We start from the raw sequence: 10838 nt of genomic DNA on the forward strand, positions 1-10838 counted from the left end.
AGGTGCACTAAACTGGCCACTGCAGCCCGTAGGAATGTCGTATCAAGATCAAACCAAAACTGGAGTGTTCGACCTACAAATAACACGCTAACACCCATGACCTAAATCCAACAGGAAGTGAGTTATTTGCCCTTTCAAAGTAAGATTTCCCCTCAAACGTGCTCTTAAAAAAAAAACACATCTCCTCCTACACCGTTTATTGTGTCGGCTTTAAAGACGCACACATACCAGTTCAACTGCTGCTAAACAGATCTTCTGTATAACTTTATCTCTCTCATGATCACATTATTTTGATGATTGGACCAGCGGTTTGGGAATGGGAAGAACTTCTTCGAGGAGTTAAATCTCCACTACAACAGATCTCTCTCTGTGTTCTGTCTGTCTCTCTCTGCTCTTCTGCCAGGTGCACCTACTTCATCACCATGTGTGTGTGTCTAAATCTTACATGCAGACATGACAGGGGCACAAACTCCATTTTAACCCTTTAGGTGCCAGACTTTATTGAGGAAAATATTCCATTTTCATTTCAACATTTCAAAAGGCTGTGGCTTGAAAGTGGTGAGAGATAAAGGCATACTGTAAATGAGAAAAATATTCATCATGACCCAAAGTTTGTCATGGGATTAAATTAACTCATCTAATTTGCATATTGTAACGTCACTAGGCGACGGCCATATTGGATTTCATACATCTCAGTAAAACAACATTTTGAACATATTTACACAGTAAATTTATTTTGTTTTGTGTTGTTTTTGTTGTCTCTTCCTCAAAATAAAGGACGAGGAATCTGATGGGAATAAATTCACTCATCTAATTTGCATATCGTGACATCACTTATCCATACCTACAGCTACAGAAAGCATTCAAACATCAAAACGTTCAGCTCTGTAAGGATTTTCTGATGTTTGTGGCAACATGTTTGATATTTCTAAATAATTCACAGTGACGACATAAGCTGGGGCCCGAAATGGGCGCGAGTGCGAGGTCCCGCCAAACGCTGCTTGCAGCTTTAATTATTATTGTTTCTTTCTTTCATCCGCCGCGACTTTAAACTGGAATTTGACCCCCTGAACATGCTCCAAAACTCACCAAAATTGGCACGCATGTCAGGACTGGCGAAAAATTTTATAAAATGAAAAAATTAATCTGAAAAGTGCCAAAATGGGCTCTCTAGCGCCACCTAACAGTTCAGACCACTAAAATGGCCGCTGCAGCCAGTAGGAACGTCTTAGGAAGCTCAAACCAAAACAGCCGTGTTCGTCTCATTATTTACATGAAGTCACTGTTACTTTAATAAAAAAAAAAAAAAAAACATGAATTAAGATTAACTATATAATAAATGTTGGATGGATTTTTTTATTTTATTTATCACAGTCTGTGACATGTGAATGATAAATAACAACACCAATTTTGATGCATTATCATTTTTTTCAGTAAAAATAGACACTGTTGCCCTTCAGTACTGTTTTTGTCTTTCTTGTAAAACAACCATAAAAATATAAATATTTTTTATTGATTTTTAACTCCTAGTCAGAGTATACATACCAAATATTCATTGTGGGTGTATGTATGAGAGAGAAAGACAGGGGGAGAGAGAGAGAGAGAGAGAGAGAGAGAGAGACATGGAGAAAAAGAATAATGTAACCTTAAAGCAACCTGCAGCTCATAATTTGCTATTTTTAGCGACACAATTACACGCACACACACACACACACACACACACATACACACACACACACACTCCACTCCCTGTCCCCCCTCTCTCTCTCTGTTTCTCTTTCTCCCCCCTCTCTCCTCTCTCTCCCTTCTCTCTCTCTCTGCATGTCACTAACTCGGCCGTACTGCATGTCAGTGACTTGGCCTCTTCTCCAGAGCCTTTGTGCTCCACTGTCTCGCAGGTTAACTTCTATCACAGCGGTGCCTGGATAGTGTGACGTGTGAAGTTGTGTTGCTGCTGTGGTGTCAAATGCCTCCTGCTGATTCTGTTATCATTAGTCATTAGTCAAACTGAGCTTGAAGTGCCTGTGCTTCACCTAATTACATGGTCATTAATTAGCATAACAATGGCTTCACTCGGACAGACACAAGCCTGTGTGTGTTTGTGTGTGTGTGTGTCTTTGTCTGTTTGTGTGTGTGTGTGTGTGTGTGTGTGTGTGTGTGTCATACCTCTACTGTTATTATGCACATATGATTATTGTCACATATGTATACTATCAGATATTAATTCAACATACATTCAGGCTGATTCGCGTCGTCTATGTGAGCTGGGGGATGACGGCGAGGGGCCGAGGTCCCTCTCAACGCTGCTTGCAGCTTTAATTATTCTTTCCTTCTTCTGCCGCCTCTTTAAACTGGAATTTGACCCCGTAAACATGCTCCAAAACTCACCAAAATTGGCACGCATGTCAGGACTGGCAAAAACTTTTAGGAAATGACAAAATTAATCTGAAAAGTGCCAAAATGGCCTCTCTAGTGCCACCTAGCAGTCTAAGCACACTAAAATGGCCGCTGCGGCTTGTATGAATGACATAGAAAGATAAAACCAAAACTGGCTTGTTCGTCTCATTGAGACCTACAAATCACGCACTCACACCTCTGACCTCGGAATGGCCTTTCATTCCGATTAAAAGTGGAATTAAACTGTGCATGTAAACGTACTGAGTGACACCAATAACCTAACTCCAACAGGCAATGAGCTAGTGCCTCTGAAGTAACATGAGCAAATGTGTCAGCTGTGAGCTAGACATCATAAACGTGCGTCCAAGATTGCATTTTTTATTTTACAAACATGAAGCCTATATCTGTGTGTTCAGAACGAGTGTATCTCTCTTGTGGTATGTTCAGATTGATGATTGGACCTACGGTTTGGGACTGAGTTGAAAGCCACCTTCATTTGCCTGCTCTTCAACTTGTCTCTCTCTGTCAGTGGTGGACTTAGAATGTTTGTAGGTCAGGAGTGAAAAGGAAAAAAGGGCACCTACTGCACAACAGGAGGGGCCATTGATGTGGAAAAAAATCAGTTTACCCCCTAAACCTGCTCAAAAACTCACCAAAATTGGCACACGTCAGGACTGGTGAAAAATTTTAGAAAATGAAGTAATTAATCCTCAAAGTTCCAAAATGAGCTGTCTAGCGCCACCTAGACACACTAAAATGGCCACTGCGGCTTGTAGGAATGACGTAGAAAGATCAAACTAAAACTGTCTTGTTCGTCTCATCAAGACCTACAAATAACGCACTCGCACCCCTGACTTAAACCCAACAGGAAGTGAGCTATTTGCCCTTTCAAAGTTAGATTTCGCCTCAAAAATGCTCTTTCTTCAAAATCCTTAAAAAACAAATCCTCCTACACCGTTTATCGTATTGGCTTCAAACTCGCAACCCTGACAGATCAACCCCCGGGGAACAAATCATCTGTACAATTTTTTCGTTACTCGAACGGTTTGGATTTTATGGCCTCTCAAAGGTGACACGTTACAAAACGATTTTTGTGCCACCTACACACACTAAAATGCCCGCTGCGACCAGTAGGAATCCCGTAGAAAGAACAAACCAAAACTAGCTTGTTCGTCTCATCAAGACCTACAAATCATGCACTCACACCACTGACCTAAATCCAACAGGAAGTGCGCTATTGCCCTTTCAATGTAAGACAACGTTTTTCACAAATTCTCTCTCTCAAAAAAGATTTGCTCCTACACCGTTTATCATAACTGCTTCAAACTTGCACACATGACAGCTCTACCCCTGGTGAACATTACTTGTGAAGGACTTTGTCATTACTCAAACGGTTTGGATTTTATAATTGTCAAAGGTGCAGTACACAAAGACTCATGACGATCTTCGGAAGAAAACATGAGGGCCAACATATCTAAAACTTGCGACTAAGGTCGCATTTTTGACTCCACACACATAAAAGCTATATATTTCTGCTTTCAGAACAAGTTTATCTCTCTGGTGATATTGACGATCGGACCCAGAGTTTGGAACTGGAAGGACTAGTTCAAGAAATTTTAAACCCAATTTGCTCTCATCCTGTCTCTCTGTCAGCTGTATGCTGTCATTAATTAGCATAACAAAAGCTTCACTCTGACAGACACAAGACTGTGCGTGTGTGTGTGTTTGTGTTTGTCTGTGTGTGTGTGTGTGTGTGTGTGTCTGTGTGTGTCATACTTCTACTGTTATTATACACATATGATTATTGTCACATATGTATACTATCAGATATTAAAATATACTTTCAACATATTGTACCACAATAGCCAGAATTATAATTATAATATTATTACTTTCATTAATGTTGTTGTAAGCTATTAAAATTACCGTCTGTCCTGCATGTCTCTCTGTCTCCCCTTCTGTCTCATTGGGTCCTGAGGACAGAGGGATGTTGGATGCTGTAAAGCCCTGTGAGGCAAATTGTGATTTGTGAGATTGATTGATTGATTGATTGATTGATTGATTAATTGATTGATTGATGTCCTCATCAGTAGTTTGGTTTTCAGAAGCCATCAAAGTTCTACTCCCAAGTCATGGGTTCATTGCCAAAAATGACCTTGCGTTCTATTGACATTGCTTGTTTTATCGACATTCCGACTCTTATGAATAGGCTAATTCACACGTCTACGTGAGCTGGAAGCCGACAGCGAGGGTCCGAGGTCCCACCCAACGCTGCTCGCAGCTTTAATTGGCTGTAAATTTGCTAGCTAATTTTATCGATCTTTGTCCTTGTCGTTTCTTCCTTCTTTTTTTCTCTCTGTTTGTTTGTTGTGTTTTTTCCTTGTCTCTTTCCCTTTTCTGCTTCTTTTCCTCTCCTGCACAATTATTTGCCCTTGTATTATTAAATATAATCCTTGTTTTTATCATTGTGCATATGAATAAAAATAAAAACTAAATAATTGGTAACAGAGTAGGGTGGGGATGGGAAGGCAATCACATATTCATGTGGTTTGGTATACATATACAATCTTTTTTTAATGCCTCAGTTTCATTTTATTATAGTTTTGTTTTTATTAGTTTGATTTTTTTTTGGCTTTATTGTTGTAAGTGTTTTTTTAAATAAAATTGAAATTGAATTGAAATTGAAAAGGCAAGAAGTGGAGCTGGGACCGTTAAACAGACTCTGTGGTCAGTTTGCTGTTTTCAGACCTGGTGTGCCGAGAAGGAGGTGGCTATTGATTTTAAAATGGTCACCAAGATTGAGCTAAACCAGGTTCTCTGCCAGTTTTATGCCACTGTGAAAAACAGGAAAGGTGAAGCTTACAGTTTCAGCAGTTATGTTGGCCTTCATCCGGGGCTTAACCGTCACATTAATGATCTGCCTATCAGTCGATCCTGGTGTCTGATGAATGATACCGAGTTCACCACCAGCAACAACATTTTCATTGGAGTAGTGAAGAAACTTTGCCAAGAAGGTCCCAACAAAACATCCCACCACCAAGCATTAACAAAGGCCAACTTTCAGAAAATCAAGCTCTCTCGGGCACTGAATCCAAACACACCTGAGGGTCTTGTCAACAAAGTTTGGTTTGATGTGCAGCTGTATATGGGACGCAGAGCTAATGAGGGCAACCGCCAAATGAAGTCTGACTCATTTATCATCCGACAGGACGAAAATGGTCAGAAATATGCAACGCTGTCATTTAATGAATGCACCAAAAACCACCAGGATGCCGGTGAACGAAACAAAGAGAGTCTGCGGGGATTTATGTTCGAGCAGCCAGGGAACCCACTGTGTCCTGTCGCTTCACTGGAGAAATGTCTGTCACTGCTGCCACCCAATCCACTGGCCTTTTATCTCCATCCAAAGCGGAGAAACTACACCGATGATGTATGGTAAGTTAACATGTAATGTCTGTTTGTTTTGTTATTACTTTTGTGTTGTTACTGATTTTTCTCTCTCCTAATGGTTAGGTATACTAGAGAGCCCATGAGCCCAACTTTCTCAGCTCCATGTTGCCACGGATCTGTAAAGCAGCCGGCACCGAGACCATCTACACCAACCACTGCCTGCGAAGCACCACTGTACAAAAACTCTCTAACGCTGGCTTAGAGGCGAGAGAAATCATGTCAGTAACGGGGCATAAATGTGAATCCTCCCTGCAGTCATACTGGCGCCCAAGCTATGATGAGAGAAAATCCTGGCGCAACATCCTTGCTTCTTTTAAAATGCACCTGTCCAGAGTCAGACACCCCCGTACTAGCAAAGAGGAGTGCTAACATAATTGAACACTACTTCAGCAATTGCAAAATTAATGGAGATATCCAGATAAATGTAGCTAAATAGTCAACCCAGATAAATGTTAATAAGCTTTAAGCATGCTTTCCACTGTGTTCCTGTGTGTTTTTGCGTTCGTCTGTTGCTTGTTGAGGAACTATTTCTTTGGTGGAAGAGTGAAAGAATGATTATTTCTCACTAATAAATTATTGCAGCTCTTATTAATGTGTGTTTATTTTATGAAACCCAGCCAGGTATGTGTAATAACTGTTAAATAAAAGCAATTAGCCCCATTCGCGTCGTGCCTAACAACGCCCCTTAGCCGTGGTAAAATCGCCGGCAAACCACGGCCTCTTAGGGCTAATTGCTTAATTTTATCATTTTATGACAGTTGTGAGTGTGTAAAAGCACTAGCAAAACTGTCTTACTGACATACCTATCTTTTAGGTGTCTGTTCTTGTCTATTGAACATTTTTTGATCATAGATGGAGCTCATCCTCACCTTAATCCTGCTACAGACTAGGATTGCCCAGCAGCATAAATTACCATGGTTACTAGTCTGGGATTCAGGTTAATCATCAGAGTTGTGACTCAGGTTGATGGAACGGAAACCAGAATTTAGCTCAATGTATCAGGCTTAGCCAGAACCATGGTTTCCATGGTTACCACTGTGAGGCTAATCTTTGCCACTTTGATGGAACAGAACTCTGGCTCACATTAACCAGACGTGGCCATTTAAGCCTGGATTTGCCTTTAGCCTGCTTGATGGAATACCCCCCGGTGGTAAATCAGTTTCCCCGTGGGGATTAATAAAGCTAATCTAATCTAATAAATTGAAACAGCGGGGTCATTCGAGACATTTTATGAATAGTGTAAGAATCAAAGTAATTGTAACACACTTTATTATTGTTGATACATTTAATTTATACATACATACATTTTTTTGCTTTTTGTTGCTGATGTTAGTATACTGTGGTTCTAGGCCTACTAGGCCAGTGATTCTTGGTAGGGGCGTCAGGAGTCTGGAGGCTTGTAAGAAAAGGTAGAGTTCAATTGCCTCCTTGGAAGAAGTAGGTGGGTGCAGATAGTTTTCTGACATTGCAAGGCAACAAATGTCAAGAACAGTCTCATCACATGGATGTGGACCTCTTGGCAGGTCCAAACCGCCAAACAGGTGGGGAAGGCGGTACATCAGTAGTGATCATCCACTTGGAGAAACTGCATTCCTACTGGGGCGAATTCTGTGGCAATTCCACAGGTGAGCAACGTCCTGCAGCTCTCTCTAAAAGAAGAAAAGCAAACAAGGCAAAAAAAACCCCACTTAAACTTGCACATCTTTTCAGTTATCCCATACTTAAGTGATACTGCAGTCATTCTTCTCCCCAAAGAGGCCGTGAAGGGATTCTAATAAATGTGATGAGGAACAATACAGTCTTTCTGTGTAAAATTCATTCTAAATCTCAGCTCAAGCTCATATGAGGTTTGAACAGAGAAATAATTAAGCTGTTGTGAATGTGAGTCTTTTTGCAACAAAATTTCTTCAGCAGCTCAGGAAGAAAATACTTTGGGATTAATATTCACATTGGAATTGTGTATATGAACAGCATGGAGAGGTGAAATGTTCACAGCATCCAATACTGCAGTAAACGACTGCTGCAACTGGGCATATGAACAGTATTGTTATCATTATTTATTGACAGAAAAACAGTCAAGCCCAGTGAAGTTAACAATTAGACCTAATTCCTTACTTAACTCATTCAAAGTGTTATCTTAATTCAACCAAAAGGGGAGAAAGACTTACCTCAGTTATTTCCAAGCATGTGAACTGTATGAGATTTTTGCCAATGAAGTCCCCTGAGAAATGGTCATCAGTATTTCCCAGTGTCTCAAACTGTGAAGGTAGTAAGGTAACGCTTTAGATTACAGCCCGCAATTTACATCGTAACTATCGGGTAGTTACGGAGTAATCTGTTGTACTAACGGTGTACCAGTGTAGTATGTACCAATACATATATGTAGGTACAGGGGAACAAGATATTAAGTTATGGAATAAGGGGCTAACAATTCGTGAATTTACAGAGAATTTATATTATAGGGTTTTTTTTAACTACTGGGTACCTACTCTATTATAACAGGGTATGTGCAACCTGCTGATCAATAATATGGACGTTTGGAGGGAATTTACAGAGAACTTATACAGTAGGTATTTTTAACTACTGGGTACCTATTCTATTATAACAGGGTATGTGCGACCTATATTGATCAATAATATGGACGTTTGGGGTGAATTTACAGAGAACTTATACAGTAGGTATTTTTAAGTGCTGGGTACCTATTCTATTATAACAGGGTATGTGCAACCTGCTGATCAATAATATGGACGTTTGGGGGGAATTTACAGAGAACTTATACAACAGGTATTTTTAATTACAGGGTAGCCTACTTACTCTATTATTACAGGGTACAGTATGACAATAAAACTGAAAATTTGGAGGGAAGATGGAGGGAAGACTTCTGCAGCAAGTAATAAATCAGATGTGATTTTATTTCAAAATGACCTAATTACAAACAGTCAATCTACATTGTTCCTTTATATTTTCAGCGGGTAGCCTATACAACTACATGACTCTGCTTGCCATCGGCAGACAGAATTCACCCACCCTAGATGTGACTCACTTGTGTTTTGGTGTAAACACGCTGACAATTTTGAAGTCATTAAAATGTTGAAGGTCTTCTCCCTGGCAATTGTGTTTGTCCGGCATTACGGCTCCTCAACATGCAAGCTCACTTTTTTCCAGCTCTGTGCTCGCTCTCCTTTCATCCCAGGAAATAAATACAAATATAGCAAGATAAAACACAACACATATGCTTGATATGCTTTACTGACAGCTTACTGTGCAGTTAATTTACAGTTTGTTCTTCCATGTTTTGAGGCAAGTAAAATCAAAACAAACATCTCACATTGTTGTCTGTATTTACAGAACAAGTGATATAGGCTATGCAGTGGTAGTTTTCCTCTTGTTACATTTAGTTACAGGGTAAATACAGCTATAAAAGCGCTAGTTACAGGGTAAGTACAGGATATGCGGGCTGTATTCTAAAGCGCTAATAGTTCCCCCGTAGTAACATTTAGTTACAGGGTAAGTACAGGATATGCGGGCTGTATTCTAAAGCGCTAACAGTTCCCCCGTAGTAACATTTAGTTACAGGGTAAGTACAGGATATGCGGGCTGTATTCTAAAGCGCTAATAGTTCCCCTGTAGTAACATTTAGTTACAGGGTAAGTACAGGATATGCGGGCTGTATTCTAAAGCGGTAATAGTTCCCCCGTAGTAACATTTAGTTACAGGGTAAGTACAGGGTATGCGAGCTATAATACTAAATGTCAATTGTACATTGTATATCATATAAAAAAACAAAATATTACATCCTTAACTTAGAGCCATTACTTAACATACTTCTTATTTCAAAATAAGTAAACTGATAGCATTTAATTCTTTATTTCTTAGTTTTTCTTACATCGCTTCATTTTGTTCTTCTTTTTCATCTTCCTTTCCACTCCTGATGAAGATGACAGGGCTGAGGTTGAGATGAGGGGAAAGAAGCTGGTGCACCTTGGCCATATGTTGAACCTATAGAGAAAAACTGTTAGTTTCAGGTTCTTAACCATAATATATAGTCTGAGATATCTGGATTTCTGACAGCCATGATGTCTCCCAGTTGGTGAGAAGCCATCAAACTGTTGGCCACACAGCCGCAAAGCCATCATCGCTGGCACTCTAGATGTGAATAAATACAATATTAATGGTCTACGTAAGGCTATACAAGAAATACTGTATAGCTAACTAAAATCAGCGCCTAATTTCTACTTTGTCAACAGACCATTACAAATATGCAGCACATTAATAATGGAAAAGTTGCAGTTAATTTCCAATTACCGTGTGGAACAAGCTTGCAACAACAGTAGTCATCTAGCAATAAGCCATGAAACCAGAAGCATGAGTGACTTTCCCTTTAATTTTATTTTACTGACAAAACCTAAATGCAGCATAGAACATGTTTGATATGCTGCTAATCGGCAGTAAAGCAATAATAAGTGTATATAAGTTCTAACAACAGGAAAGTTAGCTTCTGATTTGTAGCTTCCGATTCCCAGTTAAGTTAAAGTTCTGGGAAACATTATTAATGGCTCATTCTCCTGTTTTGCACCACTTACACTTATTAAAGAGTGTTACGCATCATAGCAAAAGCCTTCAAACACAGTTTCGGAATCGTGAAACCTTTATTTTGCTTATGAAAACAGAAAAAGGGTGATTTCACTGATATTTTTCCATCAACCACATTAGACCAGGTCCAGATCAAATAACACTATGCTTATTATACTTAGACATATTTTTACCTTTTGAAATACGATCACACAATATCTCTTAAAAATACATTGTCAAATCTGTTTAATGTGGTCTGGGTGGGAAAAAAGCAGTGAAATTGCCTTTTTTCAGTTTTCCCCAAAAGATTAAAGGTTTCACAAATTTTAAACTGTGTTTTAGTGAGTCTCAGTAAGTGTCCTTAGTAATTTAGTCTAGATTTGACAAGTCTAATAACGTTAGTGGTTTTTGATTCATAA

General features: G+C 39.5%; 1 long non-coding RNA gene across 1 annotated transcript; it reads right to left on the reverse strand.

Moving 5' to 3' along the window:
- Positions 1-7165: 7165 nt before the first annotated feature.
- Positions 7166-10413, reverse strand: LOC117263907 (uncharacterized). The gene is made up of 4 exons (XR_013492265.1): positions 9734-10413; positions 8891-9028; positions 8016-8105; positions 7166-7496 (listed from the first exon to the last, which is right to left on the reverse strand). It is a non-coding gene; the product is annotated as an uncharacterized LOC117263907 (long non-coding RNA).
- Between the last annotated feature and the right edge of the window lie 425 nt (positions 10414-10838).

This window comes from Epinephelus lanceolatus, chromosome 11, assembly GCF_041903045.1.
Source record: "Epinephelus lanceolatus isolate andai-2023 chromosome 11, ASM4190304v1, whole genome shotgun sequence".
Lineage (NCBI taxonomy): Eukaryota > Metazoa > Chordata > Actinopteri > Perciformes > Serranidae > Epinephelus > Epinephelus lanceolatus.